We start from the raw sequence: 22,999 nt of genomic DNA, 5'->3' as shown, positions 1-22,999 counted from the left end.
CGACAGCTCCACGCATGCCCCATAGCGCCTCTCCTGGGGCCCTCCCCAGGATGGTGGCAGACCTACACCTGACGGACATTTGGAGAGACCTCCACCCCTCGGATAGATCATATTCATTCTACTCGGCTCCCCATAGCCTCCACACGAGACTGGACTACTTCTTCATCGCCAACGAACTAACCCCGCAAGTTGAATTGGCAGAATACATGGGCAGAACAATATCTGATCACTCCCCCTTGCTGTTGCAGCTCTCCCTCAAGGGCCCCCGCCCCCCCATCCCGACGTGGCGCATGCCATCAGATGCCTTGACCGACCCAGCATTCAAGGAAACCCTAAGAGAAAAGCTGGAAGAATATTTAGCGATAAATAAGGGTTCGGTCGAGAAGTGGAGCACGCTTTGGGAGGCGCTGAAAGTAGTGACAAGGGGGGAGATAATCGCCGAGGCGGGCGGGATCAGGCGACAACTGAGGAGAGAACTGGAGGTCGTGGAGGAGAGAATAAAGCGACTTGAAAGTGGCGCCCCACCAACCACCGAAAGGGAGGCTGAACTGAAACTGATCAGAGAGGATTGCAGGGAGGCATGGGAAAGACTCTCGAAGTTTGACTTCTCTGTGCGCACCTCGAAGGCCCACAGGGAAGCTGACAAACCGGGCAGAATACTCGCATGGCTATGCAGGAAAGAGCACCCGAGACAGGCCCTCAAGGAGATCAAAGATACGAACGAAAAGACCTGCAGAACACGACAAGAGATTAATGATACCTTCACGGAATTCTATAACGACCTATACACTCATGAGACGAAGGTCCCCATAGCAGATATAAAGGATACGCTGGCTGAGGTGGGACTGCCTAGGCTGAGCCAGGAACAACAGGACAAACTTGGGGAGCCTATTACGGTGGAGGACATCACAGATGCAATCAGATCCCTCTCCACAGGCAAGGCTCCTGGCACAGATGGACTCATCCCAGAATTCTACAAGGCCTACGAGGAGATCACCTCTCCTATACTACACGCAGTATATACGGAGGCATACGAGTCGGGCACTCTCCCTAACACTATGAGAGAAACCCTCATCGTCCCGATGCTCAAGCCAGGCAAACCAGCCGATAGATGTGACTCATATCGCCCACTGGCGCTCCTAAACTACGACGGCAAAATATTGACGACCATATTGGCCAAAAGGCTCTCGAGGGTGATCGGTTCCCTGGTACATGAGGACCAGAATGGCTTCGTTCCGGGGCGTAACACCTCCGCCAATCTCAGGAGGCTCCAACATATCATTTCACAGACGTCCGAAAGCGAGGAAGATCTAGCAGTACTCTCACTGGATGCCATAAAAGCCTTTGACTCTATTTACTGGGAGTGGCTGATCGAAACCCTGAGGGAGTTCGGACTTGGCGAACACTTCATCCGCTGGATAGAGGTCCTGTACAGCGACCCATTGGCAAGAGTTAAAACGGGTGTCATGATATCGAGGGCCTGGCCCATCCAGAGGGGTACCAGACAGGGATGCCCACTGTCTCCAATGCTGTACATTCTAGGCCTGGAGCCGGTGGCAATATACTTCAGGAAGCAGTTCTTTGACGCTGGCATCAGCATTGGAGGATCAGACAACATCATCTCGTTATATGCCGACGACGTCCTCCTATACCTGCGCGACCCCTTGGAGAATGCCCCGATTGTATTGGATGTTCTGGACAACTTTGCAAGATACTCGGGGATAAGATTTAGCAGGCAGAAGTCTTGCGCGTTCCCACTAGCAAGACTGAAAAATAAACCTGAGGAGGAGCTTCCTGAGATCGGGATCCGTTGGCAGGTGGACACTTTTCGATACCTAGGCCTCAACATCACACATTCACCAATATCCACCCACAAAGCCAACACGGAGGCCGCAATGGGCGGAGTGCGGAGATCCATACAGTTCTGGTCAAAGCTCCCGCTCTCCATGATGGGGAGGGCGGCGATAGCTAAAATGATAATCCTCCCCAGGTTCCTCTACTATTTCACCAACGTGGTGTATTACATTCCCCCACCCTTTTTCAGGACACTCGACTCTCTGATCAGGGACTTCCTCTGGGGACGAGCCCGGCACCGACTCACACTGAATACCCTCACACTCCCTTACGCAGAGGGCGGCATTCAGCTCCCCGACTTCCAGAGATACTTTCTGGCGGCTCAGTCGACACACCTGGCAAAATGGCTCTCAGATGAACCTTCAGCTGAGCTAGAACTTCTATCCCACTCCTCTTCACCGCTGTATCCCAAGGAGCTACTCTGGAACCCCCGACTTGGACCCCCCAACCCACCCACTATACTAGAGGTTGGAAGGCGGGTATGGAACAAGGTGAGATCCATGGCGGGCCTGCAACGCTCTTATACACCCGACACCCCCATGATGACGGATGTCTGCAAAACCTCCACCGACCTGGCAACTATGAGGAGATGGGAGAACCATGGTCTCTACACATGGGGGGACATGTTTCATGATGGCCTCTTCAGGGACTTCGAGTCGCTTCGAGAAGGAGATGGACTACCACTGGGCCATTTCCTCTGGTACCAAAAAGTGAGACATGTGGCCAGAAAGAACTGGGTCGCATGGCCTGAGGAACCAGAAACTCACCCCCTCCTGAGAGAAATGTATGACGTTGGTGACGGATGGAGACCGACGTCCAGGTTGTACACTCAACTGAACGATCGACCCAACCCAAAGAGCGCCCGGCTGAAGGTAAAATGGGAGGCAGACCTCCGGACTGAAATCACAGAGGCCGAATGGGCGAGAGCCCTGATATATCCAAAGGAGGTATCCAGAAACGCCAGGTTTAGACTGATCCAACTGAACGTACTCTACAGAACGTATATGACCCCTCACCGGATATCCACGTTCAACAACAAAGCGGACTCAAGGTGCCCCTGGTGCTCCTCAGACCTGGCGGACATGATTCACATGTTTTGGACCTGTTCCAAATCTCAGAAACTCTGGCAGGCCGCTGAACGGACCTGCAGGAATGCTGGCCTAGAAACTTACGAGTGGACACCCAAGGAGTGCCTACTGGGCACCTATCCGAGACTTGGTAAAATCAAACACTTGACGAAGCTTATGGATATGGCCTGCCTTCTAGTTAAGAGAACAATTGCCATGGCCTGGAAGGCCCCAGCGGGCCCCAGGTATGACCCCTGGATCAGGGAAATGGAAAGATGGACTACGGCTGAGACTGTAGCCTGGGAGGAGGGAAACAAATGTGGCGGCGACGATGTGAGCAATGTGCTGGAGGCCTGGAAAGCCCTCCTTAGAGACATGGTCTTTGCAACGAGCTACAAACCTCCTTGAACCCACCCCCCTTGCATCCTAGAAAGCAACAGACACTACAGATTAGCCCACCACACCCAAGGGCTCCACCCAGCAACTGTACTGAGGGAGCAAAGCCGATACCCGCCTCCGGACCCACTCCCCGAACCTGGCGACATTGATTAAGAAACCACACCGAGAGTTGGGACAGTCACTGTTACTGTTATTGTTATTTCTTTTCTCTTCTTTTCCCTTTCTTCCTTAGTTTGTTTGTTCTTTATTAATAGTTTTGTCGTTGGTTATAAGCTGATCACCATATCACATTTACGCCAGTTATTGCATTTTTGAATGTAACTGCTTTCAGAATCTTATCCTTGTACAAGTTTACTCACAAATGCCAATAAAGACATTTAAAAATAAATAGACTAAGAGCATTAACAATAAACATGTATGCGCTACAGAGTCATCGCTAATTCATAAAATACATCGTGGTTTGGCAGATTGGATTTCAACATTATCCAAGCTAAGTCTGGCGAAGAGGACATCTAACAAGCTGTAGATACCCCACCCTCCTCCTTCAATCACTGAACCGTGTAGAGTTATTTGTTACAACACGGCAGCACACATACTGGACAGGCTTCACCACAAGTCGTTCCGTCCGGATGAAGGCCCATGCAAGATAGGCTCATACAGCAGCCTGTGAGGGCCGAAACACACCTGTGTAGACTCTCCATACTCCATTTCCTGTGTCATTTGTCAACACTGTTCATCATTGTTTCAACACTGTGTCTACAAATTGTATTAACTGTCGTGACCCCTGAGTGTTGTTTTTTGTGTACAACAGGAGGTAACTTATTTTAAGTCACTTATTTTAAGTCACTATACAATAATATTGAGTTGTAAATATCTCAAGTATGTATGCCGTACAATATCATGTATCCCCAGCAATTGGAAATCCCCTGAAAAAAGCTTGTTGTGAAGTGGCGGAGACAAACATGCTAAGCCTTGAAATGTGATCTCTTTCTTTTGAGAAGTGCTTCTACAGTTGAAATAACCAGAAGTTAACATGGACTACTTTCTCAAATCACTGTCAAAAAGAGAAAGACAATAGCACCCGCTGAATCTTAGCCAAACTCTAAGCACACTTGCCAACTGCCTATGCCCATCTACACGCACGCCTGGACTTTATCATGTCTTAATCCACCACTACTTCTCCCGGATTATTTATTATATCTCTCTTCACCTTCATTTTCTCCTTTTTGGTATGTTGAATGTTGTCTTTTAAGTAAGATTCAGTAATGTGCAAATTAATAAAAAATCGTTTCAACACATAAATAAGATTTCTGAATAATTATGATTAGGCTGCACCACCTAACTTTTTAGGCCATGCTCCTTCCACAATGTTTTGGGGACCCACACCTCATTTGTTCCATTTAAAGCACTCACTCAGTCTCAAACTCATGATGAACATCCTGACATTGAGATCTGACTCTCACTGTTTTGCTTCTAGTTTCTTTTCTCACAAGCCAAGTCCACAGTGCACATCCAACGTCGACATCTCTTGTCGCTGTTCATCTCTATAGCTTCTAAATGTTAACTGGTCTGGCCCCTGCACTGTAACCCGTGCATCACACTCAGCCTCCCGCCTCTTCATTACTGCATTCCACCTGCTGGTCCCTATACCTTTTTATATTTTTCCAGGAAGCCTTTGTGTTTGTATAAGCCTTTGTCATAAATTGCACATATGTCCATAACAGCAGCCCAGGGGCCAACAGTTGGGGCCTGCACACTGGTAGACTTCAACAAAATGCCCCTCTTGACAACCATGACAGTAAATGACACCAACATTGTGCCGTAGACGCCTAGGGATGTGCCATCTGTTGTCCCTACCTTCGCCGGCCTTGCATCCGTCTCCCATCAAACCGAGGAGGCACATTGTTATCCCATCCCAGAAACACCTCTACCTGCAACAAGACCCCATCCTGTGCATCAATCCCTCACATCATTTATACAACTAGAGCATCTGGCCGAAACCTCTTTGCCATCTTGTACAATTTCTATGGTGCGTAATAACATTGTGCAGCGGCTTCAGTTGACCCAGGTGAAATGTAGTTCTGGAGCGCAGGCTTCACCATCTGACTCTCATTATTAACTTAATCCACCTTTATCTTTTGTTGAACCTCTGGAGGCTTTCAGAGGCTTTTTGTACAATACCTCATCTAGACAGAGGTCATATAGTCCCCAGTTCATTTGCATCTCAGAATTAATGTTGAGGTATTTTCTTGTATATTTGTACTGTCACTTACAATTCGTCCTGCTCATCAACTCAACAATTACCCTCCTCGATCCAGCCCACTCCACAGCCACAACACATTGTTCAAGGATACCTTTGTGAAAGGCTGTTGCTTGGGGATGCAGGTGGAGCAGCTGCACTACTCCTCTTTTACCTCTCCACCGCTTATAATAGTGTTCATCACAACATCCTGCTCCAGTGCATGGAAAACCGGGTGCGCCTCACTGGAGTAGTGTTTAACTGGGTCTAGTACCTACACCAAGAGCTAAACCCACCAGCAAAAACTCTGCCTAATCTAGCAGGCCCAAGTTTATTCTCATTAAGCGCTCTTTTAAGTTCTTCAGTGACCCACCTCTGAACCTTTTTCAAAGCCATTGGCCTACTAATTTCCCAGTACATCAATGACACCCAACTGTTCCTCTTGATAAAGGGGGCCATTGACATGCAGTGGGTTGGCGGTTATCTATGTTCTATTCCACAAGGCATATTAACCAATTGGCTCAGCCTAAATAGGAGGGATTCCCTTCTCTACCGTTCTCACAGGTATCACACTCTGTGGGCCTCATTACAACCCTGGCGTTAAGGGGCTAACGGCGCCGTAAAAGGCTGCGGTGCCGTTAAACCCTTAACGCCAGATTCACACTTTAACGCCTGCTTTTTGCAGGCGTTAAAGTCCAACCCGCTAAGGGACCTTGGTGCTAATTACGGCACCGTAATTTACGGTGCCGTAATTAGCGCCTTCCCCATTCCCATTGAGCCCTATGGGCCAAAAATGGGAATGGGGAAGGGGCCATGGTGAATGGGGATTTACCGCCCCGCCAACCTTGGAATGGGCCGGTAAATCCGCCATCCACCATGGCGGAATCTGGCATGGACCATGGTGCTAATAGCTAATAGCACCATGGTCCAACGCCAGGGTTGTAATGAGGCCCTGTATGATGGCCGGCATCTTGGTGATTGAGAGAACACTTACAGGGAAGACGGGCCAACAGTTTAAGAGGTCTACTGCTAACCTCTGTTTTGCTTCTCTACCATTATCTCAGGTACCACACTGCATGATGGCTGCCATCTTGCTGATTGAGATAACACTTACAAGGAAGAAGGGTCCAAAGCTGAAGTGGTCCACTGGAACCCCTGCATTCCTTTAAGCATCATTCGTACCATCTGAACAAGTACACTCTTAAGTGATCTGCCAGGATGCCGGACTGTTTGCAAACTAATAAGTGAAAGGGAGAAAGAGGAGGAGAATGGACAGGTTAAACATTGAAGGCAGACTGACTGACAAGTAAGAGTTCTATAAGCTTACCATACCAGAATCATTCTGAAAGAGTCACCATTTACGGTCACAGGGATGATTAATTCATATATTCTAAAGCTCAATGAAGCTGGTATAGTTGTTACAGAGAAGTTACTTAAAATGATTTTTGTTTCATAATAAAAGGTTCACTGCACGGCCATACTCTGTAACAAATTGCAGGGCTGCAGGACATTGCAAGACTTGGGTGAAAGGCAGAGGTGTTCAGGAGGGAAGGAGGTAGGAGATGGGAGAGTGGGGTTAGGATTTTAGGCAGAGAGGAAGATGACTTCCGCATTGCAGGAGTTGTGAGGCAGCTGGTGATACAGTCCGTGATAGAAGGGGTGAATGAGAGAACTGAGAAAAAGATCAGGGTGTCATCAGCAAAGACGTGGCAGTTGAAGCCGAAGGATGAGATAAGTTTGACCATGGAGGAGGCGTAGAGAGTGAAGAGGGGTGGGCCAAGGACTGATCCTTAGGGTACTCCTGCAAGGAGGAGTATTGGTGATCAGGCGTTAGAGTTCCATGAGATGTAGATGGAGGAGGAGCAGTCAGGGAGATAAGAAGCCACCCAATCAAGTAACATGCCAGGTCGGAAGGAGGCAGGGAAGGGCTGGCGGCAACTGATGGACCTGAAGCTCATGTTTTGTGATGACTTGTCTGAAGGAGGGAGTACAATGGTATGAAATGATCATTCCATCTGATGATTTAGCCAAGGACAGAGATGTATGTTCCTCATTTTACCCATCCTCGGTTTCTCTAACGTGTTCTATGTGAAAATGTCCCCAGGAAAATGTCATGTGAAAATGTAGTCCGCAAAAAGTCGTTCTGAAGTCGTTCTGAAAAATGTAGCCATTCAATATTCGGCCTCATCACGAGTTGGGCGGTAGCCCATAAATGCGGCAGTAACAGGGTTACCGCCCCATTTAAGGGTTTGTCCAATGTCAAGTCTGGCGAGTTTACCCCCAGCTAAGAGCCGGGAAAATGACAATTTTCGGCACAATTACCGCCAGCAGTATTACCGTGCGATAATTGCACTGAAAATTCCCCATTGGGTCCAACAATGGAACCAATGGGGAATGGGGAGTAACGGTTAATGCCGAAGCCATGATCCGGCAGTAATACCGCCGGACGGGAGGGCACTAACAGAAATAAAATTGGGCCATGTCCCAGTCGGGATATCGCCCAACTCGTGATCAGGCCCACACAATGCAGTGTCAAAATGTTGCCAGTAATAAGGACCCATAAAATCTATTTTTAAATACACAAAAGTACTAGGCTGCAACCCTAAATATGACACAAACCTCTAACCTTGTCGCGCCTTGAAACACTTGTGTATAGGCGCGTTACAAATGCCATATCATATCATATCATAATGAAACATCCACAATCGCCATGACTCCATTCATAAAGCTACCCCTAACTCTAATTACAATCCTTATCGTACCCTGAACTCTCACAGAACACTAACCCTTCAGCACGTGAATGCATTTTATTAGCATATTACTGAATGCTAAATAAATAGAAAATGAACACGAAACCTTTCACCAACTCCATCACCAGGTTGCCACAAATTACATATCCCTTGCCCTAACACAATCATTTCCTGTAATACTAACCTTAACCTAACTGCAATTCTAACACTTACCCTAATGCTTTAACCTAACCACCATTGTTATACTAGCACTATCCTACACCACCATCACCGGCCCTTTCCAACCTCTGTGTACCTTTCTTTAACACATATCCAAACCCACATCCTTAAACATGCTGACACAATCTTCCCTAAACACCAACATATTTACTGTAAACCAAACCCCTATACTTACCGTAATCCCTATCCTTAGCTTAACCCCCTATCCTAACCCTAAACCAGGCAACCACAAGCCCACTAAACTATCCTTAACCCTAATAATTAACCTAGCAGCACTGCATTTTTGGCAACTTTTCTGCTGCATTTTCAAGTACATTTTGCTTGACAACTTTTTCACTGCAGAGGTATTTTCACTGCAACCTTTTCATTGACTACATTTTTGCTGGATACCCTCTAATGTTGTCTGTCCATAGCCAATATGTAATCAAACAGGGTGAGAGGTAGAGGTCATAACTCATTCCAGGGGGAAGTAGAGCAGTAAGTGTCTCAGAAATGGCCGGGTCTAAGACAACTGTAACATCTATTCCCGCCAGGTGTGGGCTTTCTTCTTGACGTCATCTCTGGCCTCTGCCACTTCCTATGCATTTTGGTGGTATGTGGCTGATGATTCTGGTCCCAGTTATGGGTCCTGGGCAATCATATCCGGTTGGACTATGTCTGGGCTGCTGGAAGTGTATTAAGGAGAAGGGTAAAGCAGGTGAGAGGGGGTGAAGATGTGCAAGTAGGGTTTCCTTTAAAGGAACAGGAGGCTGGTAGGACACAGCTGGTAGGGGAGATAGAGGTAGAAGGCAACCAAACACCAGTGCAACACACCAAAATAGACCAAAAATCAGTTTTGGGGTAGAAGTGTTAGAGTGACTGGCTGTGGAGGAAAATAGACACAAAGGAAACAGTAACGTAGATTATGGTTTACACAATGGAGGCAAGCATGTCTTAGGGTAGAGCAAGCATTGGGTATAGGTGATAGGCTTATGGGACTAACTAAACATCTATGCCATCTCGTTTTATTAATGGTGACCTATATATAATGTTGAATGTATTCTGAAATAGTTTAACATTGCTTCCTTTGCTGGACAATGTTTTGTTAACCCAGTGGTTATTGAAGGAGACAGGTGTTACATTTCTTGCAACACACCCTTTTCACCTCTCTATTTCCACCCTTTTCTGTCCTCTACCCAGACTTCAAGCGGTCCAGTCCCCTCTTGCAGGAAGAAATTACAGCCGGCGATAGTGTGAAGGCCTTTCAACTTTTTCAGCTGAAACGGGCCCCCGTGCTCTGGGGAGCTCCCAAGCAGCTGCCCCATATTAACAGTCTTATGACACAGAAACATACTTCTTTAATTCAGACCTTAAACGTGCACAAACCTTTCTGAAGCCCTCCAATCTGTCACCTCCCTTTGCAGTATCCAGCAATATTCTTATCATCATGTTGCCTTTTTACTCCAGTTTCCCTGACATTAACACCTTACTGTCAAAAACGAGTAATAGCTTTTCAGAAGTCATTTAATGTTTCAGCTCCCACTATGGCTGCCTGGTCCATGATAATCTGCAGTGATTAACCACCTTGCTACATTCTTTTGACTTCTTTCTAATTTAAGCTCTATGAGGAATCTGAGGGCGTCCTCACTTCTTGCCCCAATATATCCTCCTCCCAGGTGGCCAAGGAAAGGCCGTTGCTATTGGATCCTGACCCTGGGGGTGGATATGTGAGGGAGGATCACCTGGGTGGAGGAGACTTGAGAAGTGGGGATGAGGCACTGTTGGGTGAGACAAGGTGTCCCCCATTTGCATTTGATAAGGAGTCAGATATTCCCCAGGCATTTGTAGGGTATTACCAGTCCCTTCCCTATTCTTCCAGTAAACAATGTCCCAGTACACACCAGGCAGGTTCTGGGATGAGGAAGAGACAAACCAGAACCATACATCTTCTCTTTATTGAATCATACACACACAAACACCACTCTGCTACTGGGACGAGGAAGAGGGATGCCGAGTACCAAGACCGTTATGTAGTGAAGAAGCATTGCCTGCACCTGAGGCCAAGGGGGCGGTATAAATAGCCTACTCAGGTGAGGCTAATGAGATCTCCTGTGGAACGCTTGCAGGAGATGCAGGAGGTGAAGCCAGGGAGGCGTGTGTCCGAAACACCTACGAGCTGCAGAGTCGTTGCATCGGTAGCAGATTGTGGCGGGAGCACTCGGAAGGTCTCCAGTAGCAGAGCTGGTCTGCCTACTACCTGGAGTCAGAGAGATTCCCTCTCTATACAACTGAAGTGGCGGAGATCCTGGAGGAGAGGCGTGCAGAGCCGGGAGCAGCGGGAGCCACAGCAAGCCTGCTGCTGCGAAGAACACCACCCGGACTCAACGCTGAGTAAATTAAGCCTGAATGACTCCGGGATGCTGATTTGTGGACTGCGTGATTGCTGCAGGTTGGGTCGCTTGCAAGAAAGTGAGGGAGTGTTTGGGCGATAAGAATGCTAGTCAAACTTGAACTAAATACTTTTGATAAGCATGATAACCTGAAGCTGTTGAGAAAACAGAAGGAACTGTTATTTGTGAATAATGAACTGTAAAAGAGATGAAAATGACAAGGCCAAGAGAGGACCAGGGAAACAGTAATATTTGAACTTGTGAACACGCCAGCGAACAGGGAACAAGCTCCCAGCAGGAGAGTAAACTGGGAATTTGATGTTGGTTTATTCAATGTGACTGAGTTGAATGAAATTAAACCTTTTCGTACACCGATCCGAAAGAAAGGAAGTGCGGTTGGCTACCAATTGGATTGAAAGCAGTTCCCTGCAATCCCCTGATAAATAGGAACTGTATTACCTGAGAGAACAAGCATTGGCAAGTGCCATAGAGATATAAGGAACAGTGCTACTTGAAAGAGTAAGCAGTGGCAAAAGACCTGAGAAGAGGTTGAAAGTGCAACAAGTGAAAGGTGGCAAAACACATAGTAAAGCATCCAGAGGATGTGTCAAGTACCACTGAGGAGCTGAAACAGTAGCAGTGCACTTGTAAAGAAGAAGCAAGTAAGCTGTTTAGGTTGTGTGACATGTAATAGGTGGATTGTGTGGTCCGGCAACTGTGCCTAGACCGAGTACACGCACCTAAGGAAAAGCCACTTAACTCACCCATAAGCTTGTGATTGAATATAAAGGAAAACTTGTATGATCTGAAATTAAGGAACTGAACTTAATAATATTGTGAAATTGGTGAAGGGCAACCAAGCCAGAAGAGCTGGGACGTATCCCAATGAATTGTGTTGTTTCGGAACATTGAGAGACTTGAAAGCCTGGGAAGGGATCCCTTCTTTTTGTGACGTGAACTATCTTGAATTATGGGGAAGGGAAACCCCTTTTTTCAAACCAAGAGCTGGAAGAAGCTCAGAACTTTTATTAGAACACTTCTCATTTTGATGCTGACATCCCTACACATTGTATACACTTAGATGTGAGGGCAAGTATAGGTTTTTGACACAGATAGACATTTGCTTTGGGCTTCTGACACAGACTATCTTTAGTTTCAGTTAGGTAGGGAAATCCCACCTTAGCATAGGACAAATTAGGCCTTTTTCCCAACCCTCTTTTTCTTTAATAAAAGTTGTTAGCCCAAACTTTATTCAGTTGTCTGAGTCTACTTCACGATGCCTTCACACTCCCCACTGGTGCCTCAGACTGTTTTTCCCTGCTGTAGGGAAAGGGGGAGGGGTCAAACATCATGTTGAAATGGCCACCCACCAGCACTGGCTCATCTTTAGCTGGCCCTGGCTTCAGCGGTCTCGATCCTGCCATTCGGCTCTCATCAACACTGACCCCAAGCTTTAGTCTGTGGCGGGAGAAGTTGTGAGGCGAGTGTTGACAAAACAGAATTTTGAGTTACACATGGCCGAGGAGCAAAGTCCCACTATGGTGACTTTAGTGGTAAGTCACCTGAGTGCTGTAAAGGAAGCTGGGGCCTCAGCTAAAGGGCACCATGCCCCGAGAACGCCTTGTCTGCCTGATGCCCCTATGCCCAGCACTATAAACGATTATATTTTAACTTCGATCTAATTATGAATGTCCAAAATTCTTTGGGCAGCCAATGGATGAGTAGAACTGTGGGTTCTGGGACACAATAAATCACATCCTTTACAATAAATGTGCCTAAGTTAGGGTAGCATGATTCAACACAGCTTTATCCCTCGTAAGGAGGACAATTCAAAATATCTCAAGATCCACTTAGGTAGAATATTGGATGGGTATTATCTCAATTCAGGTTTCACACTCTTTGCCAAATAAGTAAATATACTTCTTTGGATATGTTTTTGGAGCTAGACTCTGCATAGCTTTTCACCCGTTTCTTTTGCGATAGACTCTGCCTTGCGCATTCCTTGCTTTCTTTCAGCTAGATGTAGCCCAGATGTTTTCCTGTGTTCTTTTGCAGACCCTGAGGGATGTATTGGAATCAATAAGGAAACACACGGGTTGCAAGAAAACACAGTTTTAACACAAGTTAGAGCATAAGAAATAATGGCAGGGAGGTCAGTCTCGTATGACAGGAAGACTGAGAGACTCTCAACACGCCCACATTACATTACAGTATTAAAGGACAAAAACCACAATATTAGCATACAATACAAAATATCAGGTGTATTACAATTCCCACATCCCCATTGGTTATCCCCTATATGAGTATCTAAACACAATGGGCCTCATTCTGACCCTCGTGGTAAGGCGTTAACGGCACCGATAAGGATGCCTGGGGCCGTTAACCCCCTACTGCCGCATTCTGAGGTCCCTTAGCGGGTCCCACTAAGGCCGGCTGGTTTTACCAGCCGCCCTTAGCGGGAGCCACTAAGGGACCAGGGAGCTAATAACGGGCCCGCTATTTGCAGGCCCGTTATTAGCTCCTTCCCCATTCCCATTGAGCCCTATGGGGGCTCAAATGGGAATGGGGAATGGTTTTCAGAATGGGGACTTACCGGGTCCTCCAAGGTTGGAATGACCCCGTAATTCCCCATTCCGACTACCCGGACACGACTTTGGTGCTAATAGCACCATGGCTACCTCCAAACTCGTAATGACGCCCAATGTATGTTCTGGCACTCCATTGGCTAGTGCAATCCTAGCGACGTAGTGAGTGCACCCCTGCAGACGCACTAATTGCATAGTCAGCTGACAAAGTGAAACTAACTGCCTGTAGCAACAAACTTGAAACAGTGAGCTTCTCTCCCATGGGACCGATCATCTGCCTTGACAACCCCTCTTTCTCAGGTCTTGCAGCCCCTCAAACAGTAACTTACTTTTGTAACTATCTAAGTGTAAAATATCGCTGTCTACGGGACCCAATCTTCTGGCTAAGGCCTCCTATCTCTTAGGAAACTGGTGACCTCATAAGAAGCATAGCTAAGGCACCTGCTCTTGAGAAATTAGTTCTCATATTTGTGTGTGTCTGGACGCCACCCCACTATGTACCCATCAGTCCTAGACTTGATAGGGGGCAGTAGAACTACAGTCTGGGCTAATGTTTTTGGCATCATTTCTGCGTGAGGTCTTTGCTCACACTGGAAGAAATGCCTTTCAGTAATTCTCGTGTATGTCTGATTTGCACAAAGGTCAGAAACTATTACTTTGTGTGAGGCTCAATGTCATGGGAACAGCTTTGTGAAAGATACAGTCAGTGTCTAGTTCTTAAGATAATAGCTAGTGTGTGTCACCATGGCTCTGGCATTATTGCTTTCTCTGAAAGGAAACAGTACTGCAATTTAATTTTAGTAAATGGCAGAACATTCAGAATGGGCCTAGTGTTGTGAAAGGCAAAACCTATAACTTTGATGTCAGTAACTACTTCTAAAACAGCAGACAGCAAGCCCTGTCATCTTACTGTTACACATTAGGCGTAATGTGACCCAATGTTATTCTTTATGATGTTTAAGAATGATAATGAAAACACCAGCCTGGCCTGGTACAACAAAATGGCCTACCTTTGGTCAGCTTGTCAGAGCTCCTTGTGTGGGTAAAATTCAGGAAGCCTGTACTTCCTGTTGTGTTTGGTGTGTTTATAGTGCATCTCCAGCTCTACATTACCCCTCTAGTTGATTTATCAACTACTCTTTGCTTATCTCTAATCTTCTCAAAAGGATCAACTGGCACCCACACCTTCCTATTATTTCTGGAATCCCTGTATACTCTTCCGGGCTGCATGTCAAGAAAAAGCAATCCCCATCTCCTGCACAATTGACGTATGTCTCTATGTAATTCTCAATATTTTGTGGACGGTCAAAAAGCTGGTCCAATTGGGTGTTCTATCCTAACCATGCAAGGCTTGTTGGAGTTGAGTGGACTAGTACTCGCTGCTTGTGTTTCAACATCTTCCAGGAGAGGTGCAACTTTAATAGGCTGCAGTGTGAGTGGCATTGAATTACCGGCAGGCAAATTATTATCATTCTCCCCAACTACATGCAAGAGGAACTGGGCCAAGGAAATCCCCTGCACCAAAAAACTGAAGATCCAGCCATAGGACAACGTTTTACTGCCGTTATTAAAAATTCAATGACAGGGATTGAGGTATGAACAATGCTACATTCTCCACACTCGCTCATCAATCTTAAGCCCATCGTTCAGTTCTGTTAATACATGACGTCACAAAATAAAGATACAACCTAGAAAACTTAATGAGGATCAGGATTGGTTAGTACTTCCACTCCATATTGGAACAACTCAGGGTCTAAAGGCACCCACCCCGCCCCCTGTACAGTCTGACCGCAAAATGCATTGATGAATTCCTGTGCGTTCATGTAATTAATTCCTGGGATAAAACACACTATCCTCTCCTCAGTTAATGAGATGGTCATGTTAAGTTTGCTCCTCATATTCCTTCCCATTATGTTAACTGGTGTCTGTCGAGAATATAACAGTAGCATGGTAAGGCCATGTTCCCCTATAGAAACTGGAAGTTCTTCAGTGAAAGGAACCAAATCTGTAGCCCCAGAGAATCCTTGCACATTTATGGCAATGCCTGACATTGGGTATCTCCCCTCCCTAATACAGGATATGGTTGCCACCCATATCCACAAGAAAAGAGAACGTCTTGTCACCTATATCCACCACTACACATGGATCCTCATTCAGCTCTGGTGTAACAAATAGGATTCAACACATAAGGTCCATTTGTGGGCTGTCCTATTGTGGATATAAAGTCATCCCAGTCCCCATAAAGGGGTTACCCCCACCACAGTTGCTACCCCTATTCTCTGCGATGAGTATGGGAGTCTGCATTGTGGAATCTGCATGTCTCGTGGTGACAATGTTATGCTGCGCTGGTGCTTGCTCTGTTTGTGGTGGCTGTGCGTACCCTTGTGTCTGCGATGTGTACTGGTGCCTGTTGTGCTGGCCCCATTTGCGGTGCATGTGTCTGCGTCTGCGTGTGATCTTGGGTAATAGTCAGGCTGCTCGGTATGGTATGTTGGCTGATACGTCACCCCCCATTCTGCTGCATTCCCCATCTGCGCCTACACATTTGTGATATGTGGCCCACGTTCCCGCACGTCCAACATTCTAGGCTGTCCCCCATTAAACCTGTCCCCACTGTGCTGCATTGGATACCCAACTCCTTTTCCTGGGGACACCTCTACTCTTCCCCACAGCCAATAATTAGCATCTCCTCTTCCCACAAAACTTCCCCCTGGCACCCGCTGTATGCTTTGTACATTCTGAGTGACTACTCCCTCTCTGCTGGTCAACATCGCCCCTTGCATTGTGTACTTTGATAGCTTTTTCTGTACTAACTTTGCTTCCTCCTGTTTTCTTTCCTCAGGTTTCTTTCTCATGTTTTTCTGCATTAGGCAGCAATAATGTACCATAGTCAACTGAATTTATGACCATGGCTTCACCCCCATCCCCACTAATTTCTTTAATTGCTTCTGTACATACTGTGGTAACCCTTGGCTTAGTATATGGTAAAATAAACCCACTGTTTTATCCCACAGTTCTCACGTTTCAAGATGTCAATGTTCTTGTATCTCCTGAATGTATTGAAGTAGGTCTTCATCCTCACACATTTTGCGTGCCATAATCGCGCTTATATCAGATGTTTCTAGGTACTGCACTGCCATACATTTTAGAGGGGTTCCCCCCCAACCACCGGTTCCCACCCCTAAATAACCTCCCCCACACTTTTCTATATACTAACCCTCACCACACACACATATATAATCAAAATGTTTTGTTGTCATATGTGTCATGACATATAAGCATATAGAGAATTCGTCATGGAGACTGCATACCTTTAGAACCACAAAATCAGAACTTGCATATCATTGAAATGCTAAGAGTACCGTGCTACATGGACATACAGTAGAATTTCATTTGTGACACTTAACTGACAGACATCCATTTCATGTGTGTCAGTTGTACGAGAAGTGTTGAAGCTCATGTTGTGTATGATTGGTCCATGTGAATGCAAGTGCAGAACACACACCCCACATGCATACCGACAAAGTGCCCTTCTGGTACACAAAAATTAACATTTCACTTGTGCATGTTATTCTCCTCAAATGAACACTATACAGCCTGTGCCCACATGATATGACCAGAAAATTGACATGTACACTTTCTGTTGCTCCCGTGCAGGTGATAATGGGTGTCCCCTGATGCCATGGTTAATTAACCCCATCAGGCAACCCCCGGGACAACCACGAGCAGGCATACAACCGTGCCCATGTACGTACTGGCTGAACAATTGAGCAGACTTTTGGCCTTTTGAAGGCCAGGTTCCGCTGCTTCAGCAGATCAGGGGAGTGCTGATGTACAGCCCTGAAAAGGTTGGAAAAATTGGGCTTGCATGTGCCATGTTGCACAACATGTGCATCAGATGCAATGTCCCCCTGGCCCCTGACATGGACATGCTGCCACCAGAGGATGAGGAGGACACTGATGATGAGGAGGCTATTGCATGACGCTGCGATGGCAGGGATGGATGTGCCACACTTTGGGACCTCATAGATCACTACTTTTGAGCACCTGCTACACACACGGCACAGGTCATTGAGCACACTGGGCACTGTCCATGAATACATGCACTCACACTGAAAGATCAATGTCCAGACATGATTTCTTTTCCAACACCAGATATATTGTGATATAGAATATTTACAATGGTGAAAGGACTTAACTCCCTCTACTATCCCACCCAACTATCCCTCTCCACACCCCCTCCCCAACTATCCCCACACCTCCCCAACTAACCTCCAACACCCCTTCCCCAACTATCCCTCCCCACACACACCCAATCTGTGTCCTATTTTCTTACCCTTTTAGGATGAGGGGTGCACCCTTCTGCTGGGTGAGTCAGCTGCTCAGATCAATGCCTTGGGCTGCTTGGAAGGGAACTTCCTGTCGTCGAACTTATGGAGGGTGCCAGTGGCATGGGCATGTGATGTTGGTCCATGAGTGCCTGCACCAACACGGATATAGACTCCACCAGGGATGACATGACCCCGTTCCCCTTACTCACTCAGCGTGCCAGATGATAAATGACTCCTGTGGCTCTGCCCTGTGCCCGTGCGGACCTCCTGGAGGTGACCAGAAACGCCTCCCACATGAGCTGGGCATCATTCATGTGTTGTTGCACTATTCTGGCCAGGGATTCCTGTCGTGTCTCCATCCTGGACTAGTGCCCCTCAATATCCCTGACATTTCGTAGGGGTGGTGGTTCTGTGGGTTGGGGGCTTATTGGGCCCACAGGACTGAAGCCCTCAGCCTCCACATAGCTGTGGTCACTGTATACACTTTCGACTACACCATCGTCCCCAATGTTTTCAGGTGGACCCCCCTTGAGGAAAGGGTGCAGGTGCCTCCTGGTCGGTTGTTGGCTGGGGGGGTAGGTGCCACCTGGTGGGGTGGTGGCTGGGTAGCAGGTGCCACCTGGTCAGGTGGTGGCTGGGGGGCAGGTGCCACCTGGTGGGGTCGTGGCTGGGGGGGCAGGTGCCACCTGGGCGGGTTGTGGTTAGGCAGCAGGTGCTTCTGGATTGTGTGTGGCTGGGGTGCAGGAGTTGTTGCCCGCTCTTGTCTGCTGGTGGAGGCAGTAGAGTCCTGGGTCGACGTGGTGGTGGTCTGGCAGCAGCATGGCCTGGTGGTCCGGGATGTGGTAGGATGTTTGGCCTCATTGTCAGATGATACGCCTGTGTGGGTCAGAAAGGCAGGGCATCAGTGATGGGTGTGGATTCATCAGATAGACATAAATTCTAATACTTTCCGATGTAAGTGCATAGTCATGGACATGGTGGTGGCCATGGCATGGTGCACACATGCATGTGTCGGAGATGCTGTGTGGGTGCATGTGTGGTGTGTGGACATGGTGTGTGCAGTGGGTGTTGCTTGGGGTACTGGTGTCTCCCGGTTTGGGTGTTATGGGTGTGCCACACAAGCTGTATGACATGGTGTTGTGGCTGATTGGTTCCATGTGATAATATCCCTGCCAAAATATCGCCATACAAAAATCTTGCCATATTTTTGCGGCGATATTACCCCATGGAACCTGCGGGGGACACCCCCGCAACCCCCATATATCATTAAAGGGAGCAGGGGACACCCCCGCAGTCCCTCCACCCATTTTCCCCATAAATTATCCCCACCAAAAATATCGCCTATGGCCGTTCCCGACGACCATATGTACGGCGATATTTTTGGTGGGGATAATATTACCTGATACCGGCTGATTGTGACACAGATGTGTTACACATGTGACTGCTGCCCATGGCAGTTGCTTCGTTGGTGATGATTTAGCGGGATGGGCCATGGTGAACGGGCCAAGTGGGCCCCATTCATCATTGATGTGTGCATCTTGTCATTTGCTGGTGGTGGAGCTGCTCGACACTGATGTGACTTCGGGCATGTGGTAGCACGGCTGTGAACACAGCAGTTGTGCTGCGTCAGAGGGATGTGTGTCTGGGTGCATGCAGGTGCATGCTGTGAGGGCAATACAGGGGGCCTGTGCAATGAGTGCATGGTGTATGGATGTGGGTAGCGAGCAGGTGCTATGTGGATGTGTGCAACCAGGTTGAAAGGGGCTGGGCCGCCAGCAGTGCTGTAATTGCGTTGGGTACGACATACTTGATGTGTTGGTCTACTCATTTGCATACAGGGTACAAAGTGTGTGATCCGACATTTGGGCTTACAGAGACTCACCAGCCCCATCAGATGTTGCACCTCCAGCCTCCGCAGCTCTTACTCCCTCGGTGGCCTCCAGGTGCATGACCCTGCTGCACATTTCTTCCCAGGGTTGGAGTTGGATAGGTGAGGCAGGTCTGCCTCCTGTGGCCATGCCATGGGTGTGCTGTGCAGCAAGGAGGTTCCGCACCCTGAGACATAGATCATCCCACCTTTTGTGGTTATCCTGGACTGTTCTGGGGGTTGTCCAGACCGCTGAGACCTTCCGGGTCACCTCCTTTCAGATGGCCTTTTTGCGCAATTGTGGTTGCAGGCGTAGATCACTGCTGAACACCTCATTAGCGTTTTCATGAGCGTGTCCGCCAGCATGTTCAGTTCAGCCTCGTTGAACCGCGGCTTGCGCCTCTGTGCTGCTGGTTGCCTTGAGGACATGTCTGTGGTGCTCTGTCAGTGCTTTGGATGTGGCTCTGACTCCTGTACACTGAGGATTGCAATGCATTGTGTTTTGTCAATGGCCACTGGTACATTTCCTGTTCCGGCGATCACGTTATTTCCGGGCCCGGTAATACCGGTACCGGTAACAACGTTGCTGGTGAATCCCGGAGCGAGGAGCCAGAATCAGAGGCAGCGGCAACAAGGGTGCTGGTGTGGGGGTTTATGGGGGAGTTTGGTGGTGTTACCGACATGCTGGTACAACTGTTCTGGCATGCCGGAATGCGCGTGCACACTGACACAGAATCAACCGTTGATTCTGGGAGCTGTGCCACATGGACACGGCAGCACCGGCATGCCGGTAATTACGATTTCATTCCGGCTAACTTAATTAGGCCCAATATCTTCTTTATGCAGATGACCTTGTCTTAGTTGATTATACGCATATAGGGCTGCAGAGGTCTTTGTCGAGAGCTCATGCATTTTTCAAGGGATTGGGCTTGGAGATCAGCATCCCAAAATCAAAGGTTTTGATTTTTAATCGCAGAAAAAATGTTTCTGGGAGAGCAAATTTGATCTGGCATATTCAGTGCGCAAGGTTACAGGTTGTTTCTCAGTTTAAATACCTGGGAGTTATTATTAGCTCCAGATGTTCTATGCTCTTGGTATCAAACGCACTGAGATTGAATACGATTACAGCAGTATCTCAATTGCGTATATTAGACAAGAAATATGGTGTTTCTCTTTGATCCCTGCGCTGAAGTTATGCAATCAGGTGATTGTCCCAAAATTGAATTACAAGGCTGAAATGAAGGAGGCCAAATTAGACTGGGACAAGGAAGTGGCATATCTGTGGAAACACCTTTTGAAGCTTCCGGGTGACTCCCCACTTTTGGCAATAAGGCATATTCTGGGTATTTCCTCTCTAAGATCCAAGGTACAATGTAAACAAATTTTGCTTCTCTGTTGTGTAATGTTCCCTCCTGCATTTACATTGTTTAAAGAACTTAACCTTTTGTTCATTCAGGGGAAATGTGCTGTTTTGTGAGCACTGGGTGAACTCTGTTCTCCTGTTGCTGGTTGATAAACCCATTGAAGAGCTGGAATGTAACTCAAGCAAGGTTAAGAAGGTGCATTATAAGACCGACTGGATTCTTAATATGGAGAAGCTTATGTCTTATAAGATCTCTGAACATTTTCTAAAGGACATCAAACCTTATAGGGCTCTACAGCAATGCTTGATTAAGAATGCTTCCCCTCTCAGAATGCTCTGGCTGTGGATCAAATTGAATCTTCCATTAACCAACAATGTTATAGGTAGTCGTTCTGGGGTGTTCCAAGTTGATAGGACATTCCTGTTGTTGTAGGTTGGGAGTTGGAACTTTGAAACATTTATTTGTTGATTGTGTAACCTTCTCAGATCTTTGAGAAAAGTGTTGTAAAGGTTATTTTAGTATTCACCCGTTTTTATCTTGGTATCTATTATGGTGTAATGTGCTTAATAATCCTAATGACAGGTTGTTTATGAATGTTCTAAACTTTTGTAAGCTGCTTTTATTATATGACATTCATTTGTTTTAGTTCTTTGTTAGCTATTGTGATGAATCGTTTAAATTTGTGTAAAGTTTGATTTTAACTAATTCACACAATAAATAAATAAAGTAAAACTGCCAAAAAGAAAAGGGAAGCAAGAAAATAATTAGATACCCTTTAAGCCCAATTGCGTAATTTAGAGAAACTGTTTTATTCTATGCCTAGTGACACTCTCCATTGACAATTTCTTACTATTTGTTTTTCTATTAATACAAAATTAATGGAACTCGCCTCTGGTGTCCTGTTAAAATTCAAGTCTAAAATCTATTAATCATCCAATAAAGCAGGCAAACCTTTAGCCTCATAACTTAAAGTCCTAAAGGAAAAAACCAGGATTGTTGCCATTAAAAAAAAGAACAGGGCAAAGAGGTTACAGCTGACGCAGATATTTTTAATGTTTTGACCAAATTTTATTTTAAAAAAACTGTATACCTCGGATCACATACACTCCAATATTGATTTTGATGATTCCTTTAACGCCCACAAATCTCGTTATTTCTAAGATATCTAATGATGATCTCTGTTGATCCTGTAAATCGGTAATTGGGTCCTTTAGTCATATGTTTTCTGACTGTACGCTTGTAAAAAACTTTTACAACCAAGTTTGGAATTGTTTTAAACATATTTTTAGAGTTTCCATTCCGCTGAATTTAACTAATTGTTACGCTCACCTGGTCTCTGCGGCGGACGTTGGGGCACGGTTGGAGCCCTCGCAGGACTTGGCTCCCTTGGATAGACACTCTTCCCCAGTTGCTGCGAAATCGAAGGCTCGGGATGCTGGTGCTGCCCCTGAGGGAAGATGAGAGGTAGTGAGAATGGCGTGGTGGTGTCGTGATCCCCTCAACCCTTTCATGCCAGAATGATGTGAGCAAGAGTTTGCCCATGCAAGCTCACCTGTTTTAATGTAAAGATGAGCTCTCCGTCCTGCTTTCTCTCAGCAGGGGCGCTGTGGATGGACCTTGTTGCGTCACTGGTCCTTAGCATGGAGGTCCAGACCGGATGCGACCAATTCCGCCTTGAAGGTAGGTGTTTACAACACTGATTATTGTCTGCATCCTTTGTGGTATTTCTTAACAATGATTATTGTCCGTAACTTATATTGTCCTTTCTTTCCTCAGGTTTGAAGATGGCCCACGAGAGCATGGTGATGGAAGAGGGACCAATCTGGAAAACCTACAGGTGGTAAGTCGACTTTCCGAATGATGCGCAAAGTTCGTGAGTTGCGCGGCCTAGAGTTGTTAAAGTTCATGCAATTGCTAACCTTGTGCTCTCTGTCTTCTTTGCAGGTGCTGCCACT

This window comes from Ambystoma mexicanum, chromosome 4q (genome assembly GCF_040938575.1).
Source record: "Ambystoma mexicanum isolate Mex_15411 chromosome 4q, UKY_AmexF1_1, whole genome shotgun sequence".
Taxonomy (NCBI): Eukaryota; Metazoa; Chordata; class Amphibia; order Caudata; family Ambystomatidae; genus Ambystoma; species Ambystoma mexicanum.
The sequence above is the reverse complement of the archived record's forward strand: the minus strand, read 5'-3'. Positions refer to the sequence as shown.